At 49.5% G+C, this 25,923-nt stretch overlaps 1 pseudogene across 1 annotated transcript in view; it reads left to right on the top strand.

Moving 5' to 3' along the window:
• The first annotated feature begins 3,269 nt into the window (after positions 1 to 3,269).
• Positions 3,270 to 25,923, top strand: part of LOC146831198 (XK-related protein 9-like) — a 451,893-nt pseudogene continuing 429,239 nt past the window's right edge. Inside the window, exons 1-2 of the transcript XR_014961526.1 lie at positions 3,270 to 3,404; positions 9,870 to 10,017. The product of XR_014961526.1 is annotated as an XK-related protein 9-like (transcript). The remainder of the gene's footprint in view (positions 3,405 to 9,869; positions 10,018 to 25,923) is intronic.

The raw sequence follows: 25,923 nt of genomic DNA, 5'->3' as shown, positions 1-25,923 counted from the left end.
GCTCCTTCTTATCCACAAATTGTGCACTCTTGATTGTCAGCGCCAGGATGCCTGTTAGGTGAGAGTGCGCTTTACAAGTGAGATAAATAAATAAATAATTCTTATTCATGTCAGCCAGCTAGCTGCTCAAACATAGTATAGCACATATGTATTCAAGTGTCCTGCAAAGAAGAATGAGTGCGAGTAAGTAAATGTGGGTGTGAATGATTGAGTGCCTGAATGTAACTGAGCATGAGTGAAAGAGTGTATGTCGATGAAAGTGAGAGAAAGTGAGTGAGAAGGAGTCACGTAGAGTAAGTGAAACTGTAAGTTAGAATGAGGTAATTAGAGTAGGAAAAAGTGGTGAGACTGAGTGAGTGAGAATGTGATACCGAATGTTGAAGAGTGAGTGCAAGTGAGCAATTTTGAGTAAAAGGGAAAGTGAATGAGAATGAATAATGGGGGTAGTGAGCCTGAGTGAGATAACATGTGAGCAAGCAGGACAAAACACAGGCCTTGGCAAAGTGGAGGTAAATATTTACTTATGGGAGGAACATATTGTGCATCTTGAAAAAAAATGTGGTCAACTCCTGGGGATGTTGTTTTGGACCAGTAATGGCTTTTGAGAGAATTTGTGTAAAAATGGGGTGTTGAAAATAAAATGCAGTATTTGACCCTATAGTTTTTTTTTCAAAATTATCTTGGGAGTAGCAACACCCAGACTGCAAATCCTCTGGGCCCTCCTTTATCTCTTCTTAGTCTTACAAGGCCCAGTAAATCGCACTCTTTTCCAAATCTCTTTCTAAATATTATCACTCTCAAAAACTGTTTTTTCTATGTAATTTTCCTTTGATGGGAAGAGGAGGTTTCTGAGGTGGTAGTATCAGGCAAGTGACACTACTTGGGCTCCCTCTGTTCGAGCCTTCATGGAGGATCCCTCTTCATTGCTACCTCCACCTGACCCCAGACTCCGCAACGCACTTCCTTACAGGCTTGATTATCCACTACTCTTCTCCAGTGCACCTTATCTCACAGCTGACCTTGGGCCCCTGCCCCATATCAGGCACCATCAGGCTCCACTTTCATTTTTCCAGGTAAAAACATTAGTAAAATCACCTTCAAACTTAAAACATTGAATATAGCAGTAAATATAATTAGCACACACTTTAAAGTATGTTCCACAGTAGCCCTTATGACCCGACTGCTAATTAAATAAACAAAAACAGAAAGGCCATGACAAGGCCGGCTTTAGCGCTGATGCGAAAGTCTTTTTTGGCGCCACACCAATAAGCACTGCCATACGCCACAAGTGCTCCTCATCTCCCCATAGCCCCTCTCCCTCATCACCTCCTCCTCGGATTCCCTCACTGCCACCCTCCACCAGTGCCCCTCATTTCGCTGTAGCCCCTCCCCCTCATGACCTTCTCCTCAGAATCCCTCACTACCATCCTCCAGCAGTGCCCCTCATCTCTCCCTAGCTCCCCCCTCCCCCCCATGACCTCTTCCTCAGATTCCCTCACTGCCACCCTCCAACAGTGCCCCTCATCGCTCCATAGCCACTCCCACTACCTCCTCCTCGGATTCCCTCACTGCCACCCTCCAACAGTGCCCCTAATCTTTATGTAGCCCCTCTCTCATATGCATTTCATTTGTTGTGTAGCGCTACTCATATCAGTGTAGTGTGTGTCAGTACTTTACACCACGCACACATTATACAGAGACAATAAATCACACAAGTATGTAAATCAGCCTACAGGGAATGTCACATAAGCCAATGAGGATTACAAGGTGTATGAATCACATGTCATCCATACTGGTGGGCAGGTATTTTAAGAGGGTTTGGTCTGGAGAAGCACAAACTCAGGATTTAAAGAGTATTCCATGGGGGTCAGCTTTACTGATGAAAATGTATCTTTGCCCAAACATACTCATTTTAGCAACATTAGAATAATGAAAGACTGGGGAAGTTCTAACTATATCACAAAACAAAAAACGCGAAGTTCTAACTATATCATTCAGGTTTGCATACAGCTCTTTGATGACAGTTCATTGGTCACTGTCCTATGTTAGGATTGTAACTTCTGAACTGCAAGTAACACAAGGGTCTCTGTGACAAAGGCAGTAACCCACTGAGCTTCCACATAAAATACAGTTCATCTGCACGTAACTACTAACAGAGAAATGATTGCTCTCCAGCAGGATCATTAATCCCCAGCGTTATCTGGGCATTTTTTATTGTCTTATTGTTGTCCTGCATCGGCCATGATAATGATGAAAACTGATTAAATGAAGCACGCACAAAGTACATGTCCTGCTGCGTCTGTGCAGAATTTAAATAGAAAAACAAATAGTGACACATTCTCCTACCTACTCCGTGAGTCAATGTTAGTGTCGCAGCCTGAAGTGATAAGCAGCTGCAGGGGTCAGGAAAGGTGAATCAAAATAAACAAACTTCTTTTCTCCTGCGCTGCATAGAAAAAGAATATCCACGCAGCAGGACAGTAGGCAAAGGTTACCGAGGCCAAAGAAAGGATGTGTCGCCTTTCGCCATGCCCCTGTTGGAGATGAAGGGGTGAAAAAATAAACAAAGCCTCGCTAACATGTAAATGGTCTTTTAAAGACCTGTGAAGTACTCGGGTAAGGCTGAGATAATCTCAAAAACTATCTGTGTGCGCGACGGGGGAGGTGTGGGGGGGGGGGGGCGGGCGGCTTTGAAGCACTTTGAGCCCCATGGCGTTTCGCGCCTGCCTTCAAGCCCTTACTGGAACCGGGCCTGAATTAGGGCAGTCCCGGGACGCTTTTTTTAAATCAAGAAGTAGGGGAACGGACTAGCATAATTTTTAAAAGTAGGGGCACCCCGTGCCCCTCCGTTCCCCCCCACTTCAAACACTGGTTGGTTATTAGTTCTTGAACATGATTGCCATGTCATATTTATAAGCAAGGGCAGTGAGAGAAGGCTGACGCCTGTACTTACCTGAAGGCCACTGGCTCAGACTAGGAACTGTAGACTACATCGTCCCTCCCACTAAAGACAGTAAACGCAGTATAAGCCAATTGTGTAAATACAGAACTGTGTTTAGAAATAGCAAAAACGTTTTTATTGTTACATTTCAAACTGTATTTCAGCACTGGGTACTGTTCGTAAGTACTTAGTTCTGGAAGGGCGTTGTGCTTTAAAATACACAATTCTTTACAAAATGCTATCGCTGCCCCGCCTCAACACCCACCCACCACACCAGACGAACTGGTTCGTGGGGCAGGAAGAATATCTTCATTTTCGGTTTTGAAATGCAGATGGAATGCAGTGCGTTTCGGTGCGAAATGTCCCAGTTCGGGAAGGACCTCAAGACCGGGCTTTTCTTAGGGACCCCAGCGCTCAAAGGAGCCGCCCCACCCTCCCATCCAGCGCCTTGAGACCCTCACAGGTGAGCAGTTGTGCTGTACCAACCCTGACTGATTGATTGAAATGTCCTTTTCCTGCCGGCAGGAGCATGGAAGACCACGGGGCACACATACCAGTCCGCACACCCAACAAATACAGCACATACATATCACATGTGCATTCCTACCACAGAAGATAGAAGCATGCATAACAAATATAAAAACTACAAATACAGACCACCTGCGCCCTCCTACTGCAGAAGATAGACAGAAGCATGCACAAGAAAAACACACCGAGTTGTGTAGTATACAGGAAATCAGGCGACCCCGCAGCAACTAGCCGCGTCCTGCAATGCTCGGTTTCACACGCCCCACACAAGAGCAAGGTGCACCGATTATTCATGCGTTATTCATAGCAATAAAGCCGGGCGTGGAGGGAAAACTGGTGAAAATACATGTTACCACTGGAGCACCCCCCATAGCGAACCATTGTGCTTTCTACATACACTAGACACGCAGGTACACACACGCCACCCCCTCGAGAAAAAAAACAGTCATACAATATCTAAAGATGCAGGTTATATATTATTCACACATCAAACATGTAGATAGTTATACTGTAAATTTACTTTACTTATGTTCGCATTCAGATGAAAGCTTCGTGTGATCACAATTTTGGAAAGTATGCTGCACACCAAATATATATATCTCCATGTATATTTGCTTCTACTACTAAAATGAGATTGAATTATGAGACAAGGGGGTTCACGCCTTTTTGTGAAACGACTCCCGCCAAGAGTCCGACATACCTATTTCCGTATAGACCTGGCCAGAAAATGCTGGTGAGATTTATTTCAGTGACTGTGGCCTCGGCGGTTTCACATTTCTTTTTGCGGAGCGCCACTGACATACTCAGAACCGACAGCCTCTTCTAGTAACAGGAAACAAGGGTATGGAAAGCAGAACAAGGCGCAAAAGCTGTCATTCGAGCTCAAGGATTTATGCAGAAGATCTTTGAGTGGTGAAATATGATTGCTATGTTGTGAGAAAACGAGGTAAGTTTGCAATTAGTACGTGGAACAGTCCTTGACTCGTATGTTAATCATTAATGTCGTATGACAGGAACAGTTGGAAATTAAGATTTTTTTCTCCTAAAAGGTAGCGGCGGGGACGTGAATGTAAGGAATAGTGAGTTCATTCATAAGGGATTTAGTTACAATTTTGTCTGTTCTTAATCTTTGTACTGTGTGGGAAATGTGACTCACGAGTGGTGTCACGAACACTAACGCCTCCTACCCTAAGCCCGCTTTTAAATCTTCCCGGTAAAGTTCCTAGGATGCAAGACTTTGGCACATGGACAAATACACACGTTTGGCATAAATGGGTTTTCAGAACGTGTCCCAGGGTCGTGTTCTCGCATGTCGTTCAATTATTATAACCTCTCCCCAGCAACTCTCCAGTACAATGTGCAGGATTAATGGCAACCATTTAAACGCCTCTATGTATATGCACTTTATCCATTTTACTCATTTATGATATTTCATGGATTTCAGAGACGTTTTAAGGCATGGGCAAAGTGGGCTGTGGCCCAGGGCCCCAGCCTTGAAGGTGGGCCTTATAGAGACAGCTCTGTTCTGCAGTCTTGCCTTGATGACCTTAAATAATTCTGAAACAAATTGTTTTAAATACTGTTTTCCTTTAATTAATTTTTTAATGTGGGTGATGTGTGAGAGTCCATTACAAACATTTTGCAGAAAAATGTGTTTATGTTTCATGCAACATCCATAAAAAGGTACTTTAAGATCAAAGCAGGATCTCATATATGAGAAATGGGAGAGTGGCTCAGAGATTATTTGCAGTAATATTGGTGAGCCACTGCTGTGTTAAAATGTTGACAACAAGCCACTTTCCCTGAATATTAAATGTAACACAATTAGAATTTGGATAAGTGCGCCTGTGCAGTGTTAGTGACCTGACAAAAGAGGGCATGAAAGAGCTGAAGTTAAATCTTGAATTCGAAGCTTTTCAGAACAGGGCCCCTCAAATGTTTTGCCCAGGGCCCCCAAAATCCTTAGGATGTCTCTGAATTTTATTTATGGCTATTTTGGAGCACTGAGACTTAGATTACATGGTTTAATAGGATATACTATGCTTTATGATGTAGCAAAACATTTTCCTTCTTGGGGCGTCTTAAATTAAAAGACTATGGTGCTACACAGTGGAGCTGGTCAGAGAAAGCAAAAGAGATGGGAGATGACAACTTTTAACTCTACAAAAAATGGAATTTAAAATTAATTTTGTTTGCTATGTTTACTCCTAAGTAAAAGCCATTTCTATTCTTATTTTGTGAAGGAGTAAGTGTACCCATTTTGTACTTCCAATGCTTGTCAAATCGTTTGGTGTTTGGACGCAACAGAAAGTAAAATAGTGAAAGTTATTTTTACGTTTGATGGGATACTCCTCATACACATAGTCTTAGGGCCTGATCATGATCTAGGCGGATGGGACACTCCATCACAAACGTGACGGATATCTTGTCTGTCAAATTCCAAAGGATATAGTGGGATTGGAAATTGTCAGAAGGGATATGTAACCCTGTTCACCAAGATCGTAATCAGGCCCCTAGCCTCCTACTTTCTCCCTTTCCTTATCTTAAGCACAAGTGTAAATAATGCCCCCATTGATGTATGTGAATTCATGGAAAAACTAAAACTGAATAACCCCACTGAAGGAAACCCAATCATGGAAAAACTATTTTAAGGAAGTACAAATTAATTGAAAATTAAGGGAAACATTTTAAAGCAAAAACCATTTTAAGGAAACATCCAAAATCAAACGCTTGGGTGAAGATTAGGGGAAGGGAGGGTTTTTTTGGGTTCATACATGGGTGTTGGTTAAGGGGCAATGAGTGGTCCTTAGGGTTTAGGTATAGGTGGCGTTTGGGGTGGTGAGAGTTGTTTAGGGATCAGTCATAGGTGGAGTTTAGGGTTGTGAGAGGCTTTTGGGGTTCAGGGATGGGTGGAGTGTAGGGGTGTTTAAGTTTTTTAGGTTTTACGGATGGATGGAGTTTAGGGCTGGTGAGAGTGTTTAAGGTTTAGTGATGAGTAGATTTTATGGGATGGTGAAGGGTTTTTAGTGTGCAGGAATGGGTGGAGTTTAGGGGTGTGTGGGGATTTAAGGGTTCAGGGACAGGTGGAGTTTATACGTAGAAAGGGTATTTAGGATTCAGGAATGAGGAGTTTACGGTTGGTTAATGGTTTTAGGGTTCATGAATGGGTGGTTTACATGGGTGGTGAGGGTTTTTCTCAGGTTTGAGGGATTAGTCAAGTTTAGGGGTGGTGCAGGATTTTAAGGGAACAGGAATGGGTGGGGTTTAGGCATTGAAATTCGTTTTTAGGGTTCAGGAATGGGTGGAGTTTAGAAGTAGTGAGAGCGTTTTAGATTAAGAGTCAGGTAGAGTTTATGAGCAGAAAGGGTTTTATGGGTTCCGGGATCAGTGGAAAGTAAGGGCCAGGGATGGGTGCACTTTATGCATAGGGAGGCATATTTAGGAGGCAGAGATGGATGGTGTTTAGGGGCGGCGAGGGTTCAGCGAATTAAAAGCATTTAAAATAATTGTTTGACAATGTAAAAGATAAAAAATATGAAATATTGTCCTCTGACAGAAATGATTGAAATAATACCTTTGAAAAAATGTTTCTGAAAGTAAGACCTGCAGCCATTTAATTTACACCTTAAAAACATAAGTATGCAGAAGCCAATTTAAAAAAGGAGAAGGCATTCTATGAATTGGTTTCCATGAAATGGTAAATGCGATTCATCCTGAAAATTTCCATTACAACGTTTAGATAAAATGGTTTTTCAGTGATGATATTCTATTATATTCTATAAATCGTTTTTTTATTAAATCACATACAACCAATGCCCATACATTATAGAAAGATTCTTGTAAATATAGATCTGCATGGTAACAAAATAAGCAGATGTTTGTAGGAATAATTGTTTTTACTCTTATGATACTTGTTCCTTCTTGCCTGAAAGGTATACTTTAAAATGCCTTAATTTTCTGTTGACCTCTGTAAAAAATTGGGTTATTAGTAATGGGGGAATGGTTAGCCACCTTGAGTAATAATTACAGTGCTTGCCAGAGCAAATCCTCAAAATAAGTAAATTAACTTGAGCTCATCATCCCCCACACAGAGCAGCCAGACTCAAGTTAGGGGAATGTGTAAAGTATTTATGCAGTACCAAAACAATAGTAAAGTAAAAATCAATAACAATAAAAATAACAAACTAAATTAGAAAATATAGTAAATTCTAATAAATAAAATGACACCAAAACAACAAAAAACACAGTCAAAGGAACCAGAGATATGAATTTTTAAATCTGTAAATTAAAAACAAAAATTGTTAAGTGTGAAGCACCAACTGTGGTTAACTGGTCACAGTAGACTGGGACCTAGCTGCAATTTGAGGCCAACCGCCATGAAGCACGGGTCATTTACAGAAACGAGGTTCGAACCCATCAGAGGTTGTACCTTGGGACTTAGTCTCAAATTAAAGTAAAAAATCTTCAGCAGGGCAAGGGAGCAGGCTTACGCTGAAGTAGACACCACAAGGCTGGATATCTGTTGAACACACTAGCCATTTACCACAGTTTCGATGAAGCCATTGGTTTTGGCAAGAAAAGTTCAGAGCTGGAGAAATTCAAATTTCTCACCAAGGGAAGTTCTCCTGCAAGATGGCTACTTTTGGTGCCTTCACCTAGTCAATATTTCTACATTCGTGATTAGTCACTTAATCTGAGCTCAAAATCCTTCATCGGTCTGCAGGTTCTAGCCGAAGAGGGCTCCATGAGGCCAGATACGTTCTCTGCGAGGTCCTTCTGAATTGGATTTGCTGCTGGGAAGAAACGCTGAGCGAGAGAAAACTGAATTTTCAGCCCAGCGGGTAAAGCACTTTGAGCGAGTCAGCTCGGCTGGTTGGTCCCAGTCCTCTGGAGGTCTTGAAGTTGAAAAAGTTCCAAAGCACTAGGTTTTCACGGGTGATAGGAGAGGTCTGGCCAGACACAGGTTCCAGGACCTCAGGAACAGCAGTTGTGGGTCAGGACTCACTCCGGCTGCGGACAACTGCAGGGTCCAGGGCAGGCCCAATAAGAACTGGTTAGGTGGGCAGTTGCAGGAATGGCCTCTAACAGCTTATTGTATGCCTGCAGCTTGCCAGGATTATGACCCTTGAAGTCCACTTCTTTGTTCTGGGTACAAGTGGGAGCAGGTCCAGTCCTTCAGGACTCCTATGAGATCACAGATAGCAGGTTCAGTCCTCTCCTGATCTTCCTCAGGCCCCATATTGTTCTGAAGAGCGTGCCAGGGGATATCACATTTATGCCTGGCACTAGCATTTGGGTTGGGGTGACTCTAGGCTCTCCTTAACCAATTTTGTGTTTTTTTGCGGTGAGTAGCACTTTTTATTTAACTCAGCAGGTAAGTCACCCTCATATTCAGCATATTTGAGCCTGTCCGTCGGCTTTAGAGCAGGGCCTTTCCGCCATGTTTTCAGAAGTCAATATTTCGCAAACAATAGCAGAATTGCTGTAAGTCTACATTCTGGTCTAAGAACGTCTATGACATAGTCTAGCAACAGTGCCTTAGGGGTACAACTGACTGTGAGGCCCACACAATCACTTTCATTATCCATGCCCAGTTTGCCATCACTGGTAGGCATTCTCACGCTAAATAGTAGAAACTAGCAGGGTCAAATCAGCATCTTCTATAATAGGAAGCTCTGTCTGAATCTATTATGTGAAGGAGGTCAGGAGAGCAGTACAATCTGTTAAAGAACTTTAAATGAAGGAGCTTATGACGGTAGTTAATGACAACCATCTGTAGCTAATGGCATGTCTGTTTCTGAGATAATCATCAATGTTTGTCTCTCCCCAAACTATTTGTAGGTCAAGAATTTGCTGGCAACGAAAAGCTGTACTAGTGTTCGAAGCCCTGTTTTCGTTAGTCTAGTTTTTATCTCTTTATCTGAAGTAGAAGTTATACTGGGGTTGTCCAGGAGGGGAAGATCCTGCAAGTATGGCGGTAGGGCGCTATTGGCTTTAGCCATGGTCCATATCGACCAATTTGTAAAGCAAACTATGGAGATCAAATATGTTGGACTCAGTATTTGTAACATGTTGTTAGTGCATAGGTTTCCAATTGTTATTTGGTCCTTTTCTATAGGCATGTGGGGTGTTCTACACTGCGATGCAAACCAGTATATCATGCAATGAGACTGAGCTGTGTGGTAATATCTCTCCAGGTCTGTGACCCCAAACTCCCCCATGTCGTACAGCAGTGTAAGAGTTTGCCTGTTAAGCCTGGGGTTCCACCCACTCCCACACAAGTCTTATAAGAAATGTTTTTACCCTACCATAAAGGGATTTGCTAAGAGGGATTGGGATAATATTGAATAGGTACAGAAACTTAGGTTGCACTGTCATTTAATGATAATCACTCTGCCAGCCATAGACAGAGGACGCGAGATCCAGCGATCCACCTGATCACTACGTCTGTCTAGCAGTGAGCTGCAGATGTCCTGCAATAGCTGCTGTTTGCCTCAATGAATGAAAACGGCCAAATACCGGACTGATGTTTCTCACCAGCATAAAAGGTAGGCCACCTGCGTTTGAACTGAGGGATCTATAAGTGGAAACAAACTAGTAGAGTAAAAGTTAACCCTACCCACCTTTGCAGAAGTTTCTCTCTGTCCTCCTACAATCAATCCCACAGTGCTAATCACTCCTAAAATCAAAATTGTGAATGTCTTCTCTCATATGCAGAGCCTTTGTGCCCACCCAGAGGTAGTTAATGGGACTCCGTGATGGATAATAAGGCCTTCCAAATTTTGATTATACTCTTTAATTGATGGAGTGATGTTCTCACTTGGGGTTTATTGTTATAATAAGATATACATTGCTAGAACTGATATGCAATATGTAATCTATCCCATGAACTGACACCCTGTACTGTACATATTGTATGATGTAATATTTTGAAGACATGCAGTTAAGTCTACGCAACAGATATAACTCACTTGGGTTGAATAGATTCTTATGACAGTTTATATATGTACACCACTGTGGAACATTTGATTACTAAGGGTACGCTTATTTGTGTGATCTGTGAAACGTAGGAAATGTAAAGTGATGATGGAATATGAGGCTTATAGTTGTGGCAGGTCAATGATGCTCTAGCTAGAAAAGTACAGAAACGCTTCCAGCTCAGCAGGCGTATGATAGTTGGTTTGATTATCTGGAAGGCTATTTGCACAATGGCAACTGCAAGGGGAATATACGTGCATGTATTGTTTATTCTTTGTCAGCACCCATTAATTAATTACCAAATATATGTACTTTGTTTTGCCATAGGCGTGTATGAAATGGTAGAAATATACTGATTCGTAACTATGTGCCTGATTAAGAGTTTGGCGATGCAGTGGCGGGACCGCCCCACCGCTGCACCGCCAAACAAGTGTTCACACCGCCTGCCATAATATGCTTTTTAAGTCACTGGCAGGCGGTCCTTTGTAGCAGCACCACAATGGGAGCATCAAAGATAGTACTTGCACGGCATGGACTGGTGCAGTCCATGCCATGCAGGTACTGGGGTGCATTCACACAGGGGGGCATAACATGTGCCCCCCTGCATGCACCCCATGACCCAGAGACAACATGGGGCCCTGTAGGGCCCTTTGTGTTTCCTCTCCACCACAGTTTTCATGGAGGAGGAACCACCATGAAAACTGTGGCGGAGAGGAAACTCATAATATGCTTGGCAGAACCGCGGTGGCGTTAAGACCGCCGCACCACGGCCAGAGATCTCTGATCCCTGGCGGTTGTGGTGGTGCAATGGCAGTCCGACTGCCCTACTTGTAATAGGGTAGTCGGAAGAGCGCCACAGCCACGCTCTCTGGACCGCCGGGCTCATAATCAGGCCCTCTGAGTTCAAGATAAGATATGAAATCTGAAGAATCAAACACGATGGTCTCATATATGTTAAATAAAACTACATCAGATAAACTTTAAATAGAAAATTGCTGCTAACCTTTATAAATCTCATATTGCACATATTTTGCACATTTGCACATAGATACTTTGGTAGACTAGCACTCATATAGGGGGAACTCAGGCACTTGTCACTTTATTTTAACAATGTATGTATGAACAATGGCTACAATACAAGTCAATAGGGTAACTAATTACTTTTGTATTTATACAGATATAATTATATGAATAAGCAATTTTAACCATTGTGGACTAAGTATTGTTTTATTTATGATTTTATCATGTAATAACATTGGACAATATTAATGCATTTAAGCATACATTGTAACATACATGAAAGTATGTTTTCCATGTTCATCATTGCTGCTATTGAGCACTGTCACTTTAAAAGAGGAGCTCCTACCCCCAGGCGCTGTCATGTGATCAAGGCCGGTAAACGGCCGAAACGCGTCATGGCGGCATGGTGTTATGTTAAATAAACACTGAATTGTACTTGAATTGGGCCCACTCTTGTTTCTCTTCAAGTAAGAAGTACCGGACAAGCTTTTTGTATATATATATATTACCTACTGGCGGTCGCCAGTAGGAAGATATAGTTAGGACCTTGTTTCTATTCAAAAAGTGTTTTGTCTTTTCCCAATAACTTTGGTGCTGGTTGATGAATCTTCGCAAAATTTTTAAATCGTTGGCCCGCTCCGGTCAGCTCCTATCCTGAAAGTTTCGGTTTGATTCACCAAGCGGGACCCGAGAAAAAAGGGGGGTCCCAAAGCGTGTTTTCTCTATGTTATTTCCCATAAGAAACTTTAGACACGACTACAGCCCAAACTGCTGAACGTAATTACACCAAATTTGGCAAAAGGGAGCCCTTGGTTCAGAAAGAGCCTTTTATTTTAAATGGTATAAATCCGTTCAGTAGTTCCTGAGAAATTAAAAAAAAAGAGGTCAAAAAATCAATTTCCCATAGGAAACCTTAGACACAGTTACAGCTGAAACTGTTGAATGGAATTACACCAAATTTGGCAAAAAGGTAGTACTCGGTTCATAAAGCGACCTGTTTTTTAAATGGTGTAAATCAGTTCAGTAGTTTTCGAGATATTAAAGGAAAAAAATCTTTATATATCTGGGCGGGACCTAACTACACAAGCACGAGCTTGGCTCTAATTGGCTGCCAACACTTCAATCCAGGAAGTGTTGGCAGCCATCTTCATGACAGGCTTTTTAGGTCTCGCCTGGCGACGCAGCGTATGCACTGCCCACTATACAAACACCACTGCACTGCCCTAAACCCTAAAACACTACCTCAGCACGACCCCGTACACTGCACAAACACCACTGCACTGCCCTAAACCCTGAAACACTAGCCTAGCACGACCCCCTACACTGCCCAAACACCACTGCACTGCCCTAAACCCTAAAACACTACCACCAGCACGACCCCCTACACTGCCCGAACACCACTGCACTGCCCTATACCCTGAAACACCACCCCCAGCATGACCCCCTACACTGCCTGAACACCACTGCACTACCCTAAACCCTGAAACACCACACCAAGCAAGACCCCCTACACTGCCCGAACACCACTGCACTGCCCTAAACCCTGAAACACCACCCCCATCAAGACCCCCTACAGTGCCAAAACATCACTGCCCTAAACCCTGAAACACCACCCCCAGCACGACCCTCTACACTGCCCGAACACCACTGCACTACCCTAAACCCTGAAACACCAGCCTCAGCACGACCCCCTACACTGCCTGAACACCACTGCTCTGCCCAAAACCCTGAAACACCAGCCCAGCACGAGCCCCTACACTGCCCGAACACCACTGCTCTGCCCTAAACCCCGAAACACCAGTCCCACCACAACCCCCTACACTGCCCGAACACCACTGCACTGCCCTAAACCCCAAAACACCTGCCCCAGCATGAAACCTACACTGCCTGAACACCACTGAACTGCCCTAAACCCTGAAAAACCAGCCCCAGCACGAACCCGTACACTGCCCGAACACCACTGAGCTGCCCTAAACACTGAAACACCAGCCCCAGCACGAACCCCTACATTGCCCGAACACCACAGCACTGCCCAAAACCCTGAAACACCAGCCCCAGCACAACCCCCTACACTGCCCGAACACCACTGCACTGCCCTAAACCCTGAAACTCCAGCCCCAGCACGACCCCCTAAACTGCCCGAATACCACTGCACTGCCTGAAACCCTGAAACATCAGCCCCAGCAACAGCCCCTACAATGCCGAAACACCACTGCACTGCTTTAAACCCTGAAACACCAGCCCCGGCAACACCCCCTACACTGCCCGAACACCACTGCCCTAAACCCTGAAACACCACCCCCAGCAAGACCCCCTACGCTGCCCGAACACTACTGCCCTAAACGCTGAAACACTACCCCCAGCAAGACCCCCTACACTGCCCGAACACCACTGCCCTAAACCCTGAAACACCACCCCCAGCAAGACCCCCTACACTGCCCGAACACCACTGCACTGCCCTAAACCCTGAAACACCACCGCCTGCACGATCCCCTACACTGCCCGAACACCACTGCACTTCCCCAAACCTTAAAACACTACCCCCAGCATGACCCCTACACTGCCCGAACACTGCTACTCTGCCCTAAACCCTGAACCACTACCCCTAGCAAGGCCCCTACACTGCCCGAACACCATTGCCCTTAACCCTGAAACACTACCCCCAGCAAGACCCCTACACTGCCCGAACACCACTGCACTACCCTAAACCCTGAAACACCACCCCTGCATGACCCCCTACACTGCCCGAACACCACTGCACTGCCCTAAACCCTAAAACACTACACCCAGCATGACACCTACACTGCCCGAACAACACTGCTCTGCCCTATACCCTGAAACAGAAACCCCAGCATGTCCCCTACACTGCCCGAACACCACTGCACTGCCCTAAACCCTGAAACACTAGCCCCAGCATGACCCTCTACACTGCCCAAACACCACTGCACTGCCCTAAACCCTGAAACACTAGCCCCAGCATGACACCCTACACTGCCCGAACACCACTGCACTGCCTTAAACCCTGAAACACCAGCACGACCCCCTACACTGCCAGAACACCACTGCACTGCCCTAAACCCTGAAACACCACCCCAGCACGGACCCCTACACTGCCTGAACACCACTGCACTGCCCTAATTCCTGAAACAGCACCCCCAGCACAAGCCCTACACTGCCCGAACATCATTGCACTGCCCTAAACCCTCAAACACCACCCCCAGCACAACCCCTTTCACTGCTCGAACACCACTGCACTGCCCTAAATGCTGAAACACCACCCCCAGCAGGACCCCCTACACTGCCCGAAGACCACTGCACTGCCCTAAACCCTGAAACACCCCCCCAGCACGACCCCCTCCATATCCCAAACACCACTGCACTGCCCTAAACCCTGAAATACCACCCCCAGCAGGACCCCCTACTCTGCCCGAAAACCACTACACTGCCCTAAACCCTGAGACACCAGCCCCAGCACGACTCCCTACACTGCCCGAACACCACTGCACTGCCCTAAACCCTAAAACAGGAGCCCCAGCACGACCACCTACACTGCCCGAACACCACTGTACTGCCCTAAACCCTAATACACCACCCCCAGTACGACCCCCTACACTGCCCGAACACCACTGCACTGCTCTAAACCCTAAAACACCACCCCCAGCATGACCCCGTACACTTCCCGAATACCACTGCACTGCCCTAAACCCTAAAACCCCACCCCCAGAATGACCCCCTACACTACCCAAACACTAATCTACTACCCTAAACCCTAAAACACTAACCCCCAGCACAACCCCCTACACTACCCAAACAACACTGCACTACCCTAAACCCTAAAACACTACCACCAGCACGACCCCTACACTACCCAAACACCACTGCAGTACCATAAACCCTAAAACACTACCCCCCGCACAACACTCTACACTACCCAAAGACCACTGTACTACCTTAAACCCTAAAACATGACCCCTACACTACACACACACCACTGCACTTCCCTAAACCCTAAAACAATACCCCAGCACGACCCCCTAAACTACACAAACACCACTGCACTACCCTAAACACTAAAACACTATCCCCTACACTACACAAACAGTACTGCACTACCCTAAACCCTAAAACACTACCCCCAGCATGACCCCTACACTACCCAAACACCACTGCACTACACTAAACCCTAAAACACTACCCCCAGCAGTACCCCTACACTGCCCTAACACCACTGCACTCCCCTAATGCCTAACCACTACCCCCAGCATGACCCCCTACACTACCCAAACACCACTGCACTACCCTAAACCCTGAAAAACTCCCCCCAGCACGACTCCCTACACTTCCCAAACACCACTGCACTACCCTAAACCCTAAATGTACACTCAGCACGACCCCCTACAACACCCAAACACCACTGCACTACCCTGAACCCTAAAACACTACCCCCAGCACGACCCCCTACACTACACCAACACCACTGCACTACCCTAAACCCTAAAACACTACCCCGGAACGACCCCCTACACTACCCGAACACCACTGCACTACCCTAAACCCTAAAACACTGCCCCCTGCACGGCCCCTACACTACACAAACACCACTGCACAGCCCTAATCTCTAAAACACTACCCCCAACACGACCCCCTACACTACACAAACACCACTGCACTTCCATAAACTCTAAAACACTACCTCCAGCATGATCCCCTACACTACACAAACACAACTGCACTACCCTAAACCCTAAATCTACCCCAAGCATGACCCCCTACACTACAGAAACATTATTGCACTACCCTAAACCCTGAAACACTACTACCAGCACAACCTCCTACACTGCACAAACACCACTGCACTACCCTAAACCCTGAAACACCAGCCCCAGCACATCCCCCTACACTACCTGAACACCACTGCACTGCCCTAAACCCCGAAACACCACCCCCAGCATGATGCCCTACACTGCCCAAACACCACTGCACTGCCCTAATCCCTGAAACCAAAGCCCCAGCACGACCCCCTACACTGCCCGAACACCACTGCACTGAAATAAACCCTGAAACACCAGCCCCAGCATGACCCCCTACACAGCCCGAACACCACTGCACTGCCATAAACACCGAAGCACCAGCCCCAGCATGACCCCCTACACTGCCCAAACACCCCTGCGCTGCCCTAAACCCTGAAGGGCTACCCCCAGCAAGACCCCTTACACTGCCCATACACAACTGCCCTAAAACCTGAAACACCACCCCCAGGAAGACCCCGTACACTTCCCGAACACCATTGCACTGCCCTAAACCCTGAAACACCCCCGCATGACCCCCTACACTGCCCAAGCACCACTGCACTGCCTTAAATCCTGAAACACCACCCCTGCACTACCCCCTACGCTGCCTGAACACCACTGCACTGCCCTAAACCCTGAATCACCACCCCCAGCATGACTCCTACACAGCCCGAACACCACTGCACTGCCCTAAACCCTAAACACCACCCCATCACGACCCCTACTCTGCCAGAACACCACTGCTCTGCCCTAAACCCTAAAACACCATGCCCCAGCACGACCCCCTACACTGCCCGAACACCACTGCACTGCCATAAACCCTGAAACACCACCCCCAACACGACCCCCTACACTGCCCGAACACCACTGCTCTGCTCTAAACCCTGAAACACAACCCCTAGCACGGCCCCCTACACTGCCCCAACACCACTGCTCTGCCCTAAACCCTGAAACACCACCCCCAGCACATCCCCCTACACTGCCCGAACACCACTGCACATAACCCTGAAACACCAGCCCCAGCACAACACCCTACACTGCCCGAACACCACTGCGCTGCCATAAACCCTGAAGCACCAGCCCCAGCATGACCCCCTACACTGCCTGAACACCACTGCACTACCCTAAACCCTGAAAGACCACCCCCAGCAAGACCCCCTACACTGCCCAAACATCACTGTCTTAAACCCTGGAACACCACCCCCAGCAAGACCCTGTAGACTGCCCGAACACCACTGCACTGCCCTAAACCCTGAATCACCACCCCCAACATGACCCCGTACACTGCCCGAACACCACTGCACTACCCTAAACCCTAAACACCACCCCAGCACAACCCCCTACTCTGCCCAAACACCACTGCTCTGCCCTAAACCCTAAAACACCACCTCCAGCACGACCCCCTCCACTGCCTGAACACCACTGCACGGCCCTAAACCCTGAAGCACCAGCCCCAGCATGACCCCCTACACTGTCCGAACACCACTGCTCTGCCCTAAACCCTGAAACACCACCCCCAGCACGACCCCCTACACTGCCCAAACACCACTGCTCTGCCCTAAACCCTGAAACACCACCCCCAGCACAACCCCGTATACTGCCCAAACACCACTGCACTGCCCTAAACCCTAAAACACCACCCCCAGCACGACCCCCTACACTGCCCGAACACCACTGCACTTCCCTAAACCCTGAAACATGACCCCGATCACTTCCCCCTACACTGCCCAAACACCACTGCACTGCCCTAAACCCTGAAACCAAAGCCCCAGCATGACCCCCTGCACTGCCCGAACACCACTGCACTGAAATAAACCCTGAAACACCAGCCCCAGCACGACCCCCTACACTGCCCGAACACCACTGCACTGTCATAAACGCCAAAGCACCAGCCCCAGCATGACCCCCTACACTGCCCGAACACCACTGCCCTAAAACCTGAAACACCACCCCCAGCAAGACCCCGTACACTTCCCGAGCACCAATGCACTGCCCTAAACCCTGAAACACCCCCCTGCATGATCCCCTACACTGCCCAAGCACCACTGCACTGCCGTAAACCCTGAAACACCACCCCTGCACTACCCCCTACACTGCCCAAACACCACTGCACAGCCCTAAACCCTGAATCACCACCCCCAGTATGACCCCCTACACTGACCGAACACCACTGCACTGCCCTAAACCCTAAGCACCACCCCAGCAAGACCCCTACTCTGCCCAAACACCACTGCTCTGCCCTAAACCCTAAAACACCACCCCCAGCACGACCCCCTACAGTGCCCGAACACCACTGCTCTGCCTGAAACCCTGAAACACCACCCCCAGCATGTCCTACTACACTGCCCGAGCACCACTGCACTGCCCTAAACCCTGAAACACCAGCCCCAGAATGACCCCCTACACTGCCCGAACACCACTGCACTGCCCTAAACCCTGAAACGCCACCCCCGCACAACCCCCTACACTGCCCGAACACCACTGCTCTGCCGTAAATCCTGAAACACCACCCCAGCATGACCCCCTACACTGCCCGAACACCACTGCTCTGCCCTAAACCCTGAAACACCACCCCCAGCACGACCCCCTACACTGCCCGAACACCACTGCGCTAAACCCCGAAACACTACCCCCAGTACCACCCCCTACACTGTCCGAACACCACTGCACTGCCCTAAACCCTGAAACACCAGCACGACCCCCTACACTGCCCGAACACCACTGCACTGCCCTAACCCTGAAACACCACCCTCAGCACGGACCCCTACACTGCCTGAACACCACTGCACTGCCCTAATTCCTGAAACAGCACCCCCAGCACAAGCCCTACACTGCCCAAACACCATTGCACTGCCCTCAACCCTCAAACACCACCCCCAGCACGACACCCTTCACTGCTCGAACACCACTGCACTGCCCTAAATGCTGAAACACCACCCCCAGCAGGACCCCCTACACTGCCCGAAGACCTCTGCACTGCCCTAAACCCTGAAACACACCCCCCAGCACTACCCCCTACATTGCCCAAACACCACTGCACTGCCCTAAACCCTGAAATACCACCCCCAGCACGACCCCTACTCTTCCCGAACACCACTGCACTTCTCTAAACCCTAAAACAGGAGCCCCAGCACGACCACCTACACTGCCCGAACACCACTGCACTGCCCTAAACCCTAAAACACCACCCCCAGCACGACCCCCTACACTGCCTGAACACCACTGCACTGCTCTAAACCCTAAAACACCACCCCCAGCATGACCCCGTACACTTCCCAAACACCACTGCACTGCCCTAAACCCTAAAACACCACCCCAGAACGACCCCCTACACTACCCAAACACCACTCTACTACCGTAAACCCTAAAACACTAACCCCCAGCACAACCCCCTACACTACCCAAACAACACTGCACTACCCTAAACCCTAAAACACTACCCCCAGAACGACCCCTACACTACCCAAACACCACTGCAGTACCATAAACCCTAAAACACTACCCCCCGCATGACACCCTACACTAGCCAAAGACCACTGCACTACCTTAAACCCTAAAACATGACCCCCTACACTACACAAACACCACTGCACTTCCCTAAACCCTAAAACACTACCCCAGCATGACCCCCTACACTACACAAACACCACTGCACTACCCTAAACACTAAAACACTACCCCCTACACTACACAAACAGCACTGCACTACCCTAAACCCTAAAACACTACCCCCAGCACGAACCCTACACTGCCCTAACACCACTGCACTCCCCTAATCCCTAAACCACTACCCCCAGCATGACACCCTACACTACCCAAACACCACTGCACTACCCTAAAGCCTGAAACATTCCTCCCAGCACGACTCCCTACACTTCCCAAACACCACTGCACTACCCTAAACCCTAAATCTACACTCAGTACGACCCCCTACACTACCCAAACACCAGTGCACTACTCTGAACCCTAAAACACTACCCCCAGCACGACCCCCTACACTACACCAACACCACTGCACTACCCTGCGCCAGGAAGCCGCTTGGCCGCAGTGCGCTTTATCAAATACCTTTTTTCATTTCATTTCATTTCACCCTAAACCCTAAAACACTACCACGGCATGACCCCCTACACTACCCGAACACCACTGCACTACCCTAAACCCTAAAACACTGCCCCCAGCACGGCCCCCTACACTACACAAACACCACTGCACAGCCCTAAACCCTAAAACACTACCCCCAACACGACCCCCTACACTACACAAACACCACTGTACTTCCATAAACTCTAAAACACTACCTCCAGCATGATCCCCTACACTACACAAACACAACTGCAGTACCCTAAACCCTAAATCTACCCCAAGCACGACCCCCTACACTACAGAAACATTACTGCACTACCCTAAACCCTGAAACACTACTACCAGCACAACCTCCTACACTGCACAAACACCACTGCACTACCCTAAACCCTGAAACACCAGCCCCAGCACATCCCCCTACACTACCTGAACACCACTGCACTGCCCTAAACCCCGAAACACCACCCCCAGCATGACCCCCTACACTGCCCGAACACCACTGCACTGCCCTAAACCCTGAATCCAAAGCCCCAGCACGACCCCCTACACTGCCCAAACACCACTGCACTGAAATAAACCCTGAAACACCAGCCCCAGCATGACCCCCTACACTGCCCAAACACCACTGCACTGCCATAAACACCGAAGCACCAGCCCCAGCACAATCCCCTACACTGCCCAAACACCCCTGCGCTGCCCTAAACCCTGAAGGGCTACCCCCAGCAAGACCCTCTACACTGCCCAAACACCACTGCCCTAAAACCTGAAACACCACCCCTGCACTACCCCCTACGCTGCCCAAACACCACTGCACTGCCCTACACCCTGAAACACCCCCGCATGACCCCCTACACTGCCCAAGCACCACTGCACTGCCTTAAATCCTGAAACACCACCCCTGCACTACCCCCTACGCTGCCCAAACACCACTGCACTGCCCTAAACCCTGAATCACCACCCCCAGCATGACCCCTACACAGCCCGAATACCACTGCACTGCCCTAAACCCTAAACACCACCCCAGCACGACCCCTACTCTGCTAGAACACCACTGCTCTGCCCTAAACCCTTAAACATCATGCCCCAGCACGACCCCCCACACTGCCCGAACACCACTGCTCTGCCCTAAACCCTGAAACACCACCCCCAGCACGACCCCTACACTGCCCGAGCACCACAGCACTGCCCTAAACCCTGAAACACCAGCCCCAGTATGACCCCTACACTGCCCGAACACCACTGCACTGCCCTAAACCCTGAAACACCACCCCCAACACGACCCCCTACACTGCCCAAACACCACTGCTCTGCTCTAAACCCTGAAACACAACCCCTAGCATGACCCCCTACACTGCCCGAACACGACTGCTCTGCCCTAAACCCTGAAACACCACCCCCAGCACATCCCCCTACACTGCCTGAACACCACTGCACTGCCCTAAACCTTGAAACACCAGCCCCAGCACAACACCCTACACTGCCCGAACACCACTGTGCTGCCATAAACCCTGAAGCACCAGCCCCAGCATGACCCCCTACACTGCCTGAACATCACTGCACTACCCTAAACCCTGAAAGCCCACCCCCAGCAAGACCCCCTACACTGCCCAAACATCACTGCCTTAAACCCTGAAACACCACCCCCAGCAAGACCCTGTAGACTGCCCGAACACCACTGCACTGCCCTACACCATGAAACACTCCCCCACATGACACCCTACACTGCCCGAGCACCACTGCACTGCCCTAAACCCTGAATCACCACCCCTGCACTACCCCCTACACTGCCCAAACACCACTGCACTGCCCTAAACCCTGAATCACCACCCCCAACATGACCCCGTACACTGCCCGAACACCACTGCACTACCCTAAACCCTAAACACCACCCCAGCACAACCCTCTACTCTGCCTGAACACCACTGCTCTGCCCTAAACCCTAAAACACCACACCCAGCATGACCCCCTCCACTGCCTGAACACCACTGCACTGCCCTAAACCCTGAAACACCCACCCCAGCACGACCCCCTACACTGCCCGAACACCACTGCTCTGCCCTAAACCCTGAAACACCACCCCCAGCATGACCCCCTACACTGCCCAAACACCACTGCTCTGCCCTAAATCCTGAAACACCACCCCCAGCACAACCCCGTATACTGCCCAAACACCACTGCACTGCCCTAAACCCTAAAACACCACCCCCAGCACGACCCCCTACACTGCCCAAACACCACTGCACTGCCCTAAACCCTGAAACACGACCCCGATCACTTCCCCCTATACTGCCCAAACACCACTGCACTGCCCTAAACCCTGAAACCAAAGCCCCAGCACGACCCCATGCACTGCCCAAACTCCACTGCACTGAAATAAACCCTGAAACACCAGCCCCAGCACGACCCCCTACACTGCCCGAACACCACTGCACTATCATAAACGCCAAAGCACCAGCCCCAGCATGACCCCCTACACTGCCCGAACACCACTGCCCTAAAACCTGAAACACACCCCCAGCAAGACCCTGTACACTTCCCGAGCACCATTGCACTGCCCTAAACCCTGAAACACCCCCCTGCATGACCCCCTACACTGCCCAAGCACCACTGCACTGCCCTAAACCCTGAAACACCACCCCTGCACTACCCCCTACACTGCCCAAACACCACTGCACAGCCCTAAACCCTGAATCACCACCCCCAGTATGACCCCCTACACTGCCCGAACACCACTGCACTGCCCTAAACCCTAAGCACCACCCCAGCATGACCCCTACTCTGCCCGAACACCACTGCTCTGCCCTAAACCCTAAAACACCACGCCCAGCACGACCCCCTACAGTGCCCGAACACCACTGCTCTGCCTGAAACCCTGAATCACCACCCCCAGCATGTCCCCCTACACTGCCCGAGCACCACTGCACTGCCCTAAACCCTGAAACACCAGCCCCAGTAGGACCCCCAACACTGCCCGAACACCACTGCACTGCCCTAAACCCTAAAATACCACCCCCAGCACAACCCCCTACACTGCCCGAACACCACTGCTCTGCCGTCAATCCTGAAACACCACCCCAGCTCGACCCCCTACACTGCCCGAACACCACTGCTCTGCCCTAAACCCTGAAACACCACCCCCAGCACGTCCCCCTACACTGCCCGAACACCACTGCGCTAAACCCCAAAACACCACCCCCAGCACGACCCCCTACACTGTCCGAACACCACTGCACTGCCCTAAACCCTGAAACTGTACCCCCAGCACCACCCCCTACACTGCCCGAACACCACTGCACTACCCTAAACCCTGAAACACCACCCCAGCACGACCCCCTACACTGCCCGAACACCAATGCAGTGCCCTAAACCCTGAAACACCAGCCCCCTGCACGACCCCTACACTGCCCGAACACCACTGCACTGCCCTAATCCTTGAAACAACACCCCCCTGCACGACCCCCTACACCGCCCGAACACCACTGCACTGCCCTGAACCCTGATACACCACCCCCCTGCACGACCCCCTACACTGTCCGAACACCACTGCACTGCACTGCCCTAATCCCTGAAACACCAACCCCCTATATGACCCCCTACACTGCCCGAACACCACTGCACTGCCCTAAACTCTGAAACACCACCCCGCACAACCCCTATGCTGCCCGAACATCACTGCACTGCCCTAAACCCTGAAACACCACACCCTGCATGACCCCCTACACTGCCCGAACACCAGAGCACTGCCCTAAACCCTGAAACACCACCCCCGCACGACCCCCTACACTGCCCGAACACCACTGCTCTGCCCTAAACCCTGAAACACCACCCCCAGCATGACCCCCTACACTGCCCGAACACCACTGCTCTGCCCTAAACCCTTAAACACCACCCCCAGCACGACCCCCTCCACTGCCTGAACACCACTGCACTGCCCTAAACCCTGAAACACCCGCCCCAGCACGACCCCCTACACTGCCCGAACACCACTGCTCTGCCCTAAACCCTTAAACACCATCCCCAGCACGACCCCCTACACTGCCCAAACACCACTGCTCTGCCCTAAACCCTGAAACACCACACCCAGCACAACCCCGTATACTGCCCAAACACCACTGCACTGCCGTAAACCCTAAAACACGACCCGATCACTTCCCCCTACACTGCCCAAACACCACTGCACTGCCCTAAACCCTGAAACCAAAGCCCCAGCACGACCCCCTGCACTGCCCAAACACCACTGCCCTGAAATAAACCCTGAAACACCAGCCCCAGCACGACCCCCTACACTGACCGAACACCACTGCACTGTCATAAACGCCAAAGCACCAGCCCCAGCATGACCCCCTACACTGCCCGAACACCACTGCCCTAAAACATGAAACACACCCCCAGCAAGACCCCGTACACTTCCCGAGCACCATTGCACTGCCCTAAACCCTGAAACACCCCCCTGCATGACCCCCTACACTGCCCAAGCACCACTGCACTGCCCTAAACCCTGAAACACCACCCCTGCACTACCCCCTACACTGCCCAAACACCACTGCACAGCCCTAAACCCTGAATCACCACCCCCAGTATGACCCCCTACACTGCCCGAACACCACTGCACTGCCCTAAACCCTAAGCACCACCCCAGCATGACCCCTACTCTGCCCGAACACCACTGCTCTGCCCTAAACCCTAAAACACCACCCGCAGGACGACCCTCTACAGTGCCCGAACACCACTGCTCTGCCTGAAACCCTTAATCCCCACCCCCAGCATGTCCCCCTACACTGCCCGAACACCACTGCACTGCACTAAACCCTGAAACACCACACACTGCATGACCCCCTACACTGCCTGAACACCACTGCACTGCCCTAAACCCTAAAATACCATCCCCAGCATGACCCCCTACACTGCCCGAACACCACTGCACTGCCCTAAACCCTATAACTCCACCCCCAGCTAGACCCATACACTGCTCGAACACCACTGCACTGCCCTAAACCCTAAAACACCACCCCCAGCATGACCCCTACACTACCCAAACACCACTGCACTGCCCTAAACCCTAAAACACCACCCCCAGCACGACCCCCTACACTACCCAAACACCACTGCACTACCCTAAACGCTAAAACACTAACCCCCAGCACAACCCCCTACACTACCCAAACAACACTGCACTACCCTAAACCCTAAAACACTACCCCCAGCACGACCCCCTACACTACCCAAACACAACTGCAGTACCGGAAACCCTAAAATACTACCACCCGCACGACACCCTACACTACCTAAAGACCACTGCACTACCTTAAACCCTAAAAAATGAACCCCTACACTACACAACCACCGCTGCACTTCCCTAAACCCTAAAACACTACCCCAGCACTACCCCCTACACTACACAAACACCACCGCACTACCCTAAACACTAAAACACTACCCCAGCAGGACCCCCTACACTACACAAACACCAGTGCACTACCCTAAACACTAAGGGCCATATGTAGGTAAATTACATTTACCGATTCTTAAATACCGAATTTTACCGATTCGGTATTTATGAATCGGTAAATGTAATGTAGGTA

This window comes from Triturus cristatus, chromosome 5_1 (assembly GCF_964204655.1).
Source record: "Triturus cristatus chromosome 5_1, aTriCri1.1, whole genome shotgun sequence".
Taxonomy (NCBI): Eukaryota; Metazoa; Chordata; class Amphibia; order Caudata; family Salamandridae; genus Triturus; species Triturus cristatus.
The sequence above is the reverse complement of the archived record's forward strand: the minus strand, read 5'-3'. Positions and strand labels throughout refer to the sequence as shown.